Raw genomic sequence first — 14,048 nt, forward strand, 5'->3', positions numbered from 1 at the left:
TTTTTTTCTATTACTTCTGTAGCTGATGTTTTTATTTTTTTGGCTAAAACCACAAATCCCAAACAAACAGGACGGCCGAGGAGCGGAGAATGGGCTGACTCATCAGAGAGAGTGAGAGTGAGAGAGATGGAGAAGGGCTCTCCATTCTCGCTGAACCGTAGCAGAGAGGACCGTCCGGTGCGCCGCATACATGTTCATGGACCACCCAGGTCTCTCTACTATAAAGTAATATTGCTTTAGCCACCTCTACTACGCCACTGGTTAGCCTAAAGGTATGAGGTTAACAGAGCTGTCTAGAAAACATTATGCATTCTGAGGAGTACAGACCTCGACAACAGAGCCTTAAGAGGTGCTTAAATACAAGACTAAAACTAGATTAACAAAATAAATAATTCTTATTATTAGAAGAAGTATATATTTGCTTATATATATATAGTCTTGTCTTGTTTTTAAAGTTCCCTTTTCAGTTCATATCTGAAAGTGGTTGCCAATAATTTGATGATTACACATTTCCAGTGTTTGGTGTTGGTGTAGAGTCTCCTCTCTGCAGTAATTGTCTGTCTGTTTTGGTTGGCACTAATGTCATTGCTATTCCTTTTTCTTTTCTTCTGGTGGCCTTTGGGGGAAAGGCTAATATCTTGTGTGTCATCTCACAGCATGAAAACTTTTAGATCTATATAAGGTTACTCATTTCAGAACGTATTTTCTAAGAGAAAGGGAGGGAAAAAATAAATACATTATTTATGAACATATTCCCAGTCCAATGGTTAATTGTTTATCTTTTCACAATTGCTTTGATGTAACCAGAAACGTAATCCATAAAAGAAAGAAGAAAGTTTTCCTGTGTTTTTTTTTCTTTCTTAGATTAATTGTTGCTGCATTTTCCGCTCGTTTCCTTTTAATGATTTGTGACAAGAGGACATATAGGTTATTGTAAAAATGATTCCAGTTTTTCTCTCTATTATGAAGGCGTGCATGGCCCCCAAAGCCTCATCAGCTTTGATTAAGAACAACTCCTCAGCTGCCTACTCTCATTAAGGCTGCCATCCGCTACCACTGTAAACTTATTATATCTCTAGCTCAACTGACCATGTCCAAAGAGTTTTATAATGTAAGAAATTAAACATTCCTGGGTTTGTTTTTGGACTTAAAACACTGCACACTCAGCCTTTTCATGCATAGTGGTGGAGACAAATTCACAGCAGAAGTCAAACACGGATAAAAAGGCTGAAACAACAAAATTATCTGGCAGTACTAACCTTAAAAGGAAAAAAAAGAGAGAGAGAGAAAATTGTCACTTTGCAACTTACAAAATAAAACTATTTTTTGCTTGCCAGGTGCACAATATTAGACGTTCTGTACTAGAGACAACTGTAGTAGTCTCTTAAGGAATATGGTGAGGTCTGTCTCGCCAGCAGAGCTGGCAGAGTGTGTCCAATATATGGCTGCATATACACTGCTGTCTGTTTATGTCAGAATGAGAGATGGGGGATTTTTCTCAATGAGTCTTTTGTTCATACTATGGCAGTAGTTACAGCAGAGCTTACAGTATATGAGCCACATTCAAAGCATTCAAAATGCACTGCAAGAATATGTTAGTGGCATGTATTTTCAGTCATAGTTTATTTATATTTGTTTTATTAATTAGAATTATGTATATAATATGTATTAATTGATCTCGTATATGGTTTTTACTATATGCTAATTTCAATTTAGTGTATACAGTAGAGCTTACATCAGTTAAATATTGACATTAATATCCACAATCGACAGATTTAAAAAAATTCCCTTTTTAAGCCTTTTTGCCCTTTTTGTTCATTAAAAAAGTCTTTCTCATTTAAATTTTTGTTATTTGTCTTATCTTTTATTCTAACATTTATGGACATGTGGAATGTGTAGTCAGTTACTTTATTAAACCATATTTAATACACTGGATCTAATGCAATGAACAATTGTTCAATCAGGCCACCTTTAAAAATGCTGTTGTAGTTACAGTGATACATATTAATCACCTTAATAATTTTTAAGGGAAACACAATGGAAACTGACACATCATTGAAGAAGAAATATATGTATATATATATATATATATATATATATATATATATATATATATATATATATATATATATATATATATATATATATATATATATATATATATAAACCAAGCTTTTTTTGCTCAAAAATTGCTGTGACCTAGTTTGGTCTCCAGACACCTGAGAATTGTGCAAAGGACAGATAAATGACTATGAACTTTTAACATTTTCAGAAAATGAAAGACAAAATTCCACTATTAATGGTTGTACTAGACATGTCCTTAACCATCAAATCACCCCAGACAGCATTACCAGAGCCATTTTCTGGTCTACAGCACAATAAGAGCACAGCCCTGAAGAGTGAAGCGACGGCCCGATGGTACGAGTGCAGAAAGATGTGCCCCAACATGCAAACTCTCAGTTTATCAAGCATAACCCTGTAGAAACGCCTCAACATCTGTGTTCATTTCTCTGCTCAGTGCTCGTTCAGGTAGTTCCCGCTAGCCCCCCTCAGAGATGTGTGGAATATACTCTCTCTCTCCCGCTCTTCTTCTTGCTCACTGTTTGAGTCGTCTTCTGCCTCTCTTTCTCCACGCTTTCATTGTGCTTCTGTGTTTTTTCTCCCTCTGATCTCGTCTCTCCTCTAGACATCAGTGTTGTAGACTACGCAGGGCTCTACGAGTGAGTCTCTCTTTCTAAACCGTTGGCTCATTAAGCAGCATGTTTGTATAGGCAAACTTAGTATTTTTAGTGTGTTGTTTGTTTTACGTGCCCTCTGTTCTCACAGTGGAAGAGAGGATGCGGCTTTTCGCTACGTTACGCTCAAGCCGAGTTCTCTGCGCTTTTGCCACTCTGCAGGGAGGAGAATTGCAAAACTTTTCGCCTCTCATTACGGCTGTGTTTCAGAGCGTCTGGGAACGCTGCGCTGATGGCACGCCTTTGGTCGCTTCCAAAATTACCCCACAGCAGGTTCTGTGATGTGGTGTTTTCTTGTAAACAGGTTTGAGGATGGCTGTTCCATAGGCTTGGAAAAGTAGGTTTAGTGTAAAACTTTCACCGACGTCTGACTCCTCGGCACGCTCACCTCCAGGTGCAGCCTGCGAGCCAGACGCGTTTGCGAAGGCCAAGGTGGGAGTCCTGGTGATCTAGAAGTTTCTCCAACTCAGCAATTACTCTTGCCACTGCACTTTGCAATTAAAACAATTACAATTGGTGTTTAATAAACTGCATTAATCTGTTGTTGCAGATGTGTCACTTTGCATAAGTAAGATGAATGAATTAGATTTATGATTCACTTGGTTTTTGTTTGAATTCATAATTCAGCAATTGATTTTGATTGGTGATTTGATTGGTTTTTATTAAAGGCAATTTGAATAGGTTTTGTTTGTTTATTTGTTTGTTCTGAAATGCATTTATATAAATAATTTTAGGTTTAGGGTTGCAAAAAATGACACACACACACACACACACACACAGACACATATTGGTTTCTGTGAATTGTGGGGACTTTCCATTGACTTCTATTACTTTTATGCTGACCAAATTATCAGATTTATCTTCTATCCCCTAATCCAGAGGTCTCTAACCCTGCTCCTGGAGAGCTACTGTTCTACAGATTTCAGCTCAAACTCTCTCTATATATATATATATAGCTCAGATTATATTTGAGTCTGGGGTAGGTGTAAGTCTTGTCTATGAAACTGGGGTAATGATCCTGGCTATTTTAGCTAGCACATCATATTTTTGTTTAGTTAATGGTTGATTAAGTAGAAAACCCATTTATCGGAAAGAATCACTTTCCTTTAGTCACAAAAGGCATAGAAATAAATATTTAACAAGAAGCTCGTTCTTGTATGTTGTCACAAGACCACATCCTCTTTCTTAGCGGACAACAGACTAAATAATGGGCTTAACCATTTACAGCAGTTTCCTTCACTTTGTGCCTCCAGCAAGTGGCCCGGTAAATATGACGTCTACACAGGCATTGTTACCTCACCCTGTCATAATATGGCAACCTGACAACCTAACCTAAATGAACAGGCCCCTGCTCTGGTCTGGGTTGTACTTAGCCATCTATGACGTAAATATTTCACTTCAGACCCTCTTTGTTGAATTGAGAGATTCCGCCCTGAAGAACACAGCGTTGTCCTTTATCCACCAAACATCACAGTCACATTCAGCAATGACTGCAGTGATCTTTGAGGCTACAAATGATTCATCCTAGTTTGCCTTTTCAAATTATGTTATTCACATGCAGCTTTTTTCCTAAAGATATTGTTCCAGGGCAAACACTTACAGTACAACTTGACTTGTATGAATAGAAGTATCTCCTGAATAGAGAGAGTCTTGCTGGAAGGCGTGCTGTAACCAATCAATACTCCATGGCCTCTCTTGTTGCCTGAGGAAACCACAAGTGCTCTCAGATACCCCAACCTTCATCTCCGGTGAGTAGTTATAGGTTTTCTTAAAGGACCTTAGTTGAATTGTGTAAATCCCATTTAGGTCACTGAACTAAGTAACATGTTGTGTTGTGATTTCTTACTTTATGTACTGAGACCTAGAGGGTAAAATCTATCTATCTATCTATATCTATCTATCTATCTATCTATCTATCTATCTATCTATCTATCTATCTATCTATCTATCTATATTTTAAGATAATTTAATACAGATTGTGTTGTACTTTGTTGAACTTTCTTTGTGTCAAGTAAAAGTAATACAGTTACTCGACTCTCTATATGCTTTACTGGCATTGCTGCATTGATTAGTGCCATTATTAATTGAATTGTTCCATAGGGAGAGCTATTATTTCTTGCATTTACAGGTCAGATTTTTTGAATGTGAAGTTTTGACATCACCAGGTAGACTTATGTGGCAGGACACCTGTAATTTGTATCAAGGTGGAGGTGATGGAGGAGGACGCAAGCGTTGTTGAGATACACAAGGAATATTAAATAGAATAACATGGCCAGACTAGCACAGCGGGTTCTCAGGCCCTCAGTACTTTAACTTTCATTAGCGAGCAATTGGTCATGCTCACAGCAGGGATCGTTTGGCCGACTACGCGGTTGAACATTGTCGGCGGTTCCCGAGAAAGTCGAGATTTTGTTGATTTCTATTTCTCTTTCTTTCACATTCTTCATGTGCTCAGAATGGGACAAAAACAAGAAAATAGATGGAGACCGAACACGGATCTGTGAGATTTAAATGCGGCTTGGGCGCCCTGCTGTGTCCTTGAATATGGCCAGTCACTGAGAGCCGTAGGCGGCTGGTAAAGAGAGGGGGTTGTGTGGAGGGTCCCAGCAGGCCGTTTGTCTGGACGGGGCTGTCTAACCCTCCCCTCCAGCTGGGCAGGGCTGAGAGAAGTAGAGCCCTCACTGACTGATTAGGTCTCATGTAAAGTACCACCTGGGGAGCCTATTAGAAACACCAAAGTCAATGACAACGCAGACGGATGACGCACCTGCACGGCCACTAAGCATGCATGTTCCCTCTATCACTTTGCTATCTGCTGGTCTTCAGTATGGTTCTGCAACCAATGAACTTGACTTGTAGTTGGCACATTTTGATTTATTTTTTAAATACTTGAAAATATATTTAAAATCTCTTTAATTTGACTTAAATTCAAACTAAAGTAGCAACATAAATACAATTTGAATTTGAATGCAAAAGAATATACATAAAATGAATTAAAAATTCAACATAAATTCACAACTTTTTTATAGAAAGTCAAAGTTTATTGCAAACAGTTTATTTTGAAATGCTATTATCAGTGTTCAAAAGAACAGATTTACATTAATTAAAAGTATTTTCTAACATTATAAATGTCTTTACTAACACATTTTAGATCAGTTAAGTGCATTTTTAAAAGTACTAATGTCTTCCAAATAAATAAATATTAACGGTAGTGTACACTAATGTTTTTAACATTCAAGTGAGGATGGATGGATGGATGAATGTGGGGATGAACACTTAATTTCCCAGAATGCACTGCCTTAAATTACAATTCAGTTTTTTTTTTTTTTGTATCTATACAGTCGAATGGAATGCAAGATCTTTGAAGCTCAAAATCTCAAAACTGCTCAGAATGCACATAACCTTAGAATTCCAAGGGGAAGAAATATTAAACTTAATCATAAGCTTAGTGAACAGTTTGGGAGAATTACATTTTTTCCTATACAAAGTGATAGAAGATGCATTTGCATGTCCGAGAGGCATTTCAAAGATGGCCGCCGAGTGACATGACTTGCCTTAAAGGGACTTTGAGCCAGTTCTTCAGGCCCACTTATTAACCTCCTTTCTCTTCCTGTGGCATCTACAGTATAGAACACTGTGACTCTGTTAATCAGGAAGCCGTTGAACAATGAACTTCTGCCCAGCCAGATCTGTGAGCAGTAAAAGACAACCCTTTGTTTCTAAAATAAGAACTGTTTGACATTTGAGAGGAGACACAACCCGTTCCTATGAAGTTTGCCGGCATCAGAGCACAGACCGGAACCCTTCAAGCTATTTCCAGCCTTGGTGAATACCAGTTATTGTGAACGTGTAATTACAGGCCTAGACGCTGCACTTAATTCCCAAACAATATGGTGTACTTATACACAAGGACGTCAAATTATACTCAACCCACCATCTAAAAAATGCTGTCAGAGCGTGGATGCCAAAACTACCGTACAGTGGCCGCCAAACCCTCTGCCACCACCCTCTTCTGCTTTCTCATTATCCAAAGGCCCTGCTCCACGGCCCTAATGATGATGATGGAGAGGAGGCTGCCTCCGACCGACCACAATCCCTTTCACAGCTCAAACAATGTCATGCCTATAAAACGGTGACTAAAATAGACAACACAACTTGTTTGTTTTAGGAAGAACGTTTCATTTCAGCAAAGTGGGGTTTCAGAAAATTGATTTTGAACCTATTGGAACAACCTTGTTTTTATCAGTCATGAAGTAATCAGGTTGTTTTGAACAGTCATCTAGTTTTAGCAGCTTGCCAACAATATGAGAGATGTGCAATCCTGCTCGAACTGCCCTTAAAAATAGAAGGACCATCATAACACAGCAGAAAATTGTGCTATTTAAAAACCTTAGCTAGGCCTATGTTTTTGTAGTGAAAATGAATTGTCTCCTCATATAGCTAATGCCATTTACTTACAAGGGACTCCTGGGTCTCATTTTGAATATAGTAATGGTGGACAATGACAGTTTGTTCTGGGTCGCTTCTCCTCTGAAATCTGAGTTAATGTGTTTGCTTTGGCTCCCCGATCATTTTAGTTCTAACCTGCTCTGGTGTCAGGAGGACTGTATTGAGTCTCCCTCAGTTTTTAGAGGAAATGACAAATAAGTACTTCCATGAGACTGTAGAAGAAGCTAAATGTGAAGGGACATGTATTAGAGGTTTCAGGACAGGAAATAGGAGGGACGTATTATGGTGTCATACAAAGGATTGTGTGTTTCAAGCGTAGTGCCTAGCGCCCAGCTTTTTCAGGGGAATTGAGAGCATTCTGGGACTTGTTTTTTTTTCTTTTCCCCTTGAGTTTTGTCTCTGTTACTTGGACAAGCCAATGAGGTTCCTGGATTGCCAAGGAGCCCAACAACAAACCCCTATAATTTCCCCTATGCCTCACCAGAATCTTGTGTCCTTCAAAGGACGTCTGAAAGGGAAGCCTGTTTAAAAGGCCCAGTGTTTATCCTCGGAGCCCATTTTGGTAAGAAAAGTCAGCCCTCTGCCCTTAATTGGTGGAAACGTTAGCAGCATTTGGGTTCAGTGTACATCGTAGAGGGCAGCAGGCAGATGACAGTCGCCATATTGCCAGCCTATTGGCTCGGGTCTCGTCTGTGCCACCAAGCTGGAGAGGCTGCCAGTCAGCATTAGGCCAAGGATTCCCCGAAGAGACAGCCATTTCACACAACCAAGAAATTATGCCGTTTGAGAGCAGAATTTGATAATATGCTTATTTTCTCCGCACAGCCGCAGGGAGAGAGACAGAAAGGGGAGTGGTGGAATTATATGCTACGTTAACTTCGGAGACATCTCTAAGGCGGTGAAAAAACGTCGGAGAGCGTTTTTCTTTTCTCAGACTGGCTGCTGTGAATTGAGAGAGAGTCACTGTGACTTAAATGTCTCTGGAGACTCATACACCCTAGTTCTTTCTGTCCTCTAGAAAATGTGCATGTGGTTTGTGTTCTTTGAAGTGACACAACTTGGCTCTTGGATTGAAAGAATACGCTCATTTTGCATCCTTGGAGTTGCTGTAATGCAGCAGAGGTTTGCTTTGAAGAGTAACTAAATTAATTATAAAATCAGAGAACACAGGTTTTCAGTTTTTATATCGATTCAGTGAAAAGACTGAGAAAATGAAAGCGTGTTAAAAATGAAACTTTTCCAGATTATTGTCATGATGATTTTCCCTCTGCACATCAGGTAAATATTTACCATCACATTTACTTTTGGGATCCAGATATGATTATGTACACACAACATTCCCGTACATCCTCAGGTGGAATAAAATGGTCACATACTAAACTGGACGCTTGCCGCAAATTAGACACAGGTAAACAGATTTCTGATTGGTCCAGGGTTCATACTGAAATGCTAAATGTAGAGTCCGGCCTCTCTAGAAATCAACACAAGATAGTAGCTGTCTCCCGCAGCTCTGGCATGCAGACGACTAACCATGGCAATACCATGTGGCTTTTCTTGCTTGAATACAGTTATTGAGCACTGAATTCCAGTGTGTACTGGACTATACTGCACGGTTAAAAGCAACAGGGGCTCTTCAAGGTAAACATTAGTGCCTGCCAAACGAAGTCATGCATTTTGATTTCATTTCTTTTCTGTGGTTCTGCTTTGACATTGATGTCTTGATTCTAACAGACATGTGTTTTGTTGAAATTACACTCTTACACCAGAATAACTAGGTCAAATATGAGCTGTCAGAAAGTCTTTCTTTATGGTTCCAAGCCTGAAATGAAAAAGAGATTTGTCCGAAAAAAACAGGTTAGGCTTGAAAACACTTCAGATTACACAGAATTAGTCATCAACGAGCAATCAAGCTTCATTTCCGAGACATAAAACAGGATTAGATTGAAATGCCATCGCTAATAATTACACATTTTTACCATGGATGTATTAATTTATTGAAACTGTGAAATGGTGAAATAAGCACCACTGATATGTGCAATTCATCCTAACACTGAGGAAAACTAGCTTCAGAGCAATCATCTGAGGCACATTTGGACATAACTAAAAGATCAACACAAGGCTGTGGAGAAGACAAACAAATGCTGGAAAAACAAACAAAACCACAATGTGCTGTTGCCGGGCGGCTTTATCTCCATGTGTTCCTGTTTGTTTGTTCTGTTGAGCAGAGGGCTGTGGATAAAATGTCATGAAATGATAAGTGAAGAGCTCTTGATTGCACAGCACTGTCACTCTAGGCATCACAGGTCTCATATGGCTAATGAAAATCGTAGCAGGAGACATATGCAATTTTGGTTTAGAGTTTACCTGATCTGTTCATGTGCAAACAAGAACAGAAGCTAAAATGCCATTGGTCCTCCATCCATTTATTTTGATTAGATCTCACTGATGTCAGATATATATGGCGATGACAGTTTAAGAATATCAGTGCCCCACAGGACGCAATCAAAAAATCCATGAGGGACAGGCTGGCTATCCTTTCGCCAGGCCATAATGGGGTCACCTGGGAAAACCTGTTGAGTTTGACAGGGTGAATAAGTCCCAGAATGGCTAATGGCAGTTTGTAAAATAAAAAATAGACAAATATCCCAGCCAAGACTGAATGTTTAGAATGTTTTAGATTTTTATTAAAGGAGTAATCCATGAGAGGGTGTCCATTAGCTTAATCACCAATTAATTTTGGTGATGCAAAGTTAACTGAAAAAAAAGAAGAAAATAAAATATTGTAGACTTGCTGCATTCATATAGAATCCATTGCATGATCAGAACTGTTTTTTTCACAGTGACTTTGAATGTAGTGTCTCCAATCAGATTTTACTATATGTTTAATAAAATCACTTTAAATGTTTTTGCCTCTGTAAGTTCAACCAAAAATGAAATGTCTGTCATTATTTACTCACGCTCATTTTGTTCATTTTGGTCTGTTCCTCACCAGTGTGGCTTCAGAAGACTTTGAATAGGTCATGTGGACCACATTTATGATCATTTTATGGTGCTTCTGTTTCCTGTTTGAAGCTTGAAAGCTTCAGTCCTCATGCATTGTATTTGAATCCACTACCAGCACAGTCTTCAAAATGTCTTATTTTGTGTTCAGTTGAGGAAAAAAGTGAAGAGGTTTGAGTGAGTAAATGCTAGATTTTTCATTTGTGGGTGAACTAATCTGAGAAGTTTGGATTTCATTGACCTACATTTTAAAAAGGTGTAACCAAGAAACTTTAATATGAGAAAATTAGTTATATTTACTAATCACCTAATGTCACGATTGTTCAGCGATACAGGAAAAACGGAAAAAAGGATTAAAGTCTGTCTCCCTCCGCGTGGGCTACAGACTTCATCAGGTGCAACAACTGATCAAGAAAACTCATGTATCAGCCAGCTATGGAGCACAGTCCAAATGCTTCAACATTAATCAAACATAATTGGTGCTTAAAGTCTTAAATTATTTATTATTGTGAGATCTGACAGTGCTGCTCAGAAGCAAATTGGGATCATCTTCCATGACCACCAAGGATTTGAAGATTAAGGCAGAACTAAGTTTATTTCCTCCATACGGCTTTTATCCCCGCAAACGAACCGTTTAAACGGATCACCCGCGACAGATAACCGCGTTACTGTAAACGAGAAATGAGGCTGTTCCTCTTAAGATCCTCTTCTCTTTTTCCCCCCCTTCACCCTGGTCTAATTGTGCTGTGGATCCCCGTGGGTTTAGATGTTTGACACTGCGAAATGCTCTTAAATCCTCCTCGCTTCTCTCTTCCTTACGCTGCGTTCCCTATCTAGAGCCAAAAGGATGTATGTCGAATTCGTAAATTTATCACTTTGCAAAACGGTGCATTAAATGAGTACGGACACGCTCTAATTTGAAATGCTGACTTAAGAAAAGAAGTTCTGATGTTTCAAAATGAGTTTGGATCATGGTGCCAACCCTCCCCCCTCGGGCCTCCCCTCACACCCTCCTCTGCCTCTCCTCGGCCTGTCTTTTCGTCTTCCGGCAGCAAATATCTCCAGTCTTTCTCTGGCTCCAGTCAATCTAAAAAGTCTGCTGCTTCCACTCTCTCCAAGTAAGCAACATCCTATCTAATGATGAGCATTTATATGCAGCTGGATAAACTGAAAATTTACATAGATTAATTAATTGAACTGATGCTTTGATGCTGTTATGATGTAAAGAACCCATTATGTTACAGCATATTCAAACATTGCATTACAAGGCACCAGTGGTCGCAGTTTTACTTTACATTTAGATTACTACCAGAGGGAAAACAATCTTGTAAGCCAAATTAATCCATCAAAACTGCTGTTAACTACTACAAAACATGCGGTGTTCGCTTTATTATTTTACAAGTGTAATCCTCTTGTTGCTATTCCGTTGAGAAAACATGAGCCTAATGGCTTTTAAAAATAAGAAACTCAGTGAGAAACTCTGTCAACAAAAGGTCCAAGGAGAGTTGGAATTTATAGTCTAAAATAATGAGATAAATTATCAGTATCTTTTATTTGCAACACATACCTACAAATATTTGTATTTGATTGCAACATTTTCAAAATCCATAACTTCATCACTCCGGGTTGAGTTTTTTATCATTTGTACATTGTGATTAATTAGCTCAAATTTGTAGATCGTTTTACATTCTCAAAAATTGACATGAAGCGGCTGTAACTCGGTTAAAACAATGAGCCAGCTCTGCAAAGCTTACATTAAAAAAAGCTATTTGCTTTCTTTGGCGGTAAGCGTACTTTCCCTCTGATATGTTCCTTCTTGGATTGCAGATAAAGTTGCTGTATAAATCATGCTTTCTGAACCTCTCAAGTCCCAACCCAGGGAAAAGAAATCTGTATAAAGTGTTAGTGAACTTCTGCCATAGATTCAGCATCCTCAAGAGACTTTCAGACAAGACTGTGAAAGGCTTTGATGACAACCAAGACCAAAAGCCCCCTTTTCCCGAACTGATTTACACTGAAAACTTTCTCTCTGTCTGAATCTTTGGTCACCACTGCATTCTTTTATCTCTCTGTTCCCTCCATTTGTTTGGACAGTGTACAGGAACTGCTACATGGCCTAGTCTAGACCCGTAATCTTCCTTGCTTTGTGTGCAAGGTCATGCTGGACACATAATATAGCTTGTCTAGCAAAGCAAGGTCAGAACCAATGGTCTGTATAATAATATAGTGTCTAATACATATCACTGTCCCATTAAATCCATACCCTAAACTAAAACACTGCTGCTTGGGACGTGCTGAAATGATGTACTGTGATTCTGTGGCAGAACCTCCCCTCTTTCCACAAGTAAACAAGCCATAATTAATTGTACAGTGTGTAAATTTAGCCCAGAGGCACGAAGGCCATCTAAACCCCTTACCGCAAGGAAAGGTCTTGGCAAATAGCCACACAATATTTTTAACTTGACCTTTTCCTGTTAGGCCCAACAACTGGGTTCTCTGTGCAGATTCTGTAACTTCCAGACTTTTTCTGTCATTCGAGATTATAATGATCTTGCATTGGCACTGATGTGTTGATGATTTAATATAAATCATGAGTAACACAACAAGATTTTGAATCATATGATGGGCACGACTGTGGCAAAAGTGAGAGCGATGTCATAGATAGCTCTCGCAATGTTTACAGCATGTGCTCTCAATATAGATGGTGTTAAAGGGTATTATGGGAGAGTATTATGGGAGAGCATTTCAATCAGCATGCCGAGACATACTTATGCATTCACCCACTTTCCCTGTGCATGCATTTATGTGAATTGGAGCTAAAATAAAATGGTCTCTAAATTCCTTCATTTTACAAGAAACTGCAGAATTATAAAATGTATTCAAACATACATTAAGCATGCAAGACGCGGGTTAAGTCAAATCATAATGCATTTAAAAATAAAATAATAATTTCTGCAATTTCATTTTCTTTCTCTCTCTTTTTTTCCCAAGTGGCATTGATGGTCTTTCCTGAGGTTAATGTAATGTCAGATGACATGTTGACAGGCTGTTTTATTGGAGTCTTTAAGCAAGATTGCTTAAGACATGAAAAATTTCAGTAAGTTTTTTAGTAATATAATTAGTAAGAAAGTGGATGAGATGATCGGTTCATTAGACCTAAACATTAGACATGTTTCGTTCTGCCATTCTGAAGGTGGCTAGAGTGATCTGTCAGGCCGCATTAAAGAGACATTTGATGTTTGAAATTCATTTAACAACTTATTTTAAGGTGTCCTTATTACATGTTACATGTACTTATAATAATTATAATAATAACAACAAATTATGCATAATTACATACAAGTAACCCTAAGACAAACCCTAATCCTAAACCTAACCTTAACCAAACAATAAGTACATGGTTCATTACTATTACAAGTTATTTAAATGTATAACTACACTGTAACAAGGACATCTTGAAATAAAGTGTACCCAGAATTTCTTAAAAATTCCTTCCTATAGCTAAAACAGTATAGCATGGTGGTAGAAATGCCAAGGTCATGGGTTCAAATCCCAGGACGGTGACGAGTCTGCTTACAGACAGGAGGTAAAAGAGCTGGCTGTCTGGTGCAGTCTCAACAACCTGGAGCTTAACACGCTCAAAACAGTGGAGATGATCGTGGACTTCAGGAGAACCCCCCCTGCACTCCCCCCACTCACCATCATGAACAGCATTGTGACTGCAGTGGAGTCATTCAGGTTCCTGGGAACCACCATCTCTCAGGACCTGAAGTGGGACATTCACATTGACTCCATCGTAAAAAAGGCCCAGCAGAGGTTGTACTTTCTCCGCCAGCTGAGGAAGTTTAACCTGCCACAGGAGCT

The sequence above is a fragment of the Carassius gibelio genome, chromosome B5 (genome assembly GCF_023724105.1).
Source record: "Carassius gibelio isolate Cgi1373 ecotype wild population from Czech Republic chromosome B5, carGib1.2-hapl.c, whole genome shotgun sequence".
Classification (NCBI taxonomy): Eukaryota; Metazoa; Chordata; class Actinopteri; order Cypriniformes; family Cyprinidae; genus Carassius; species Carassius gibelio.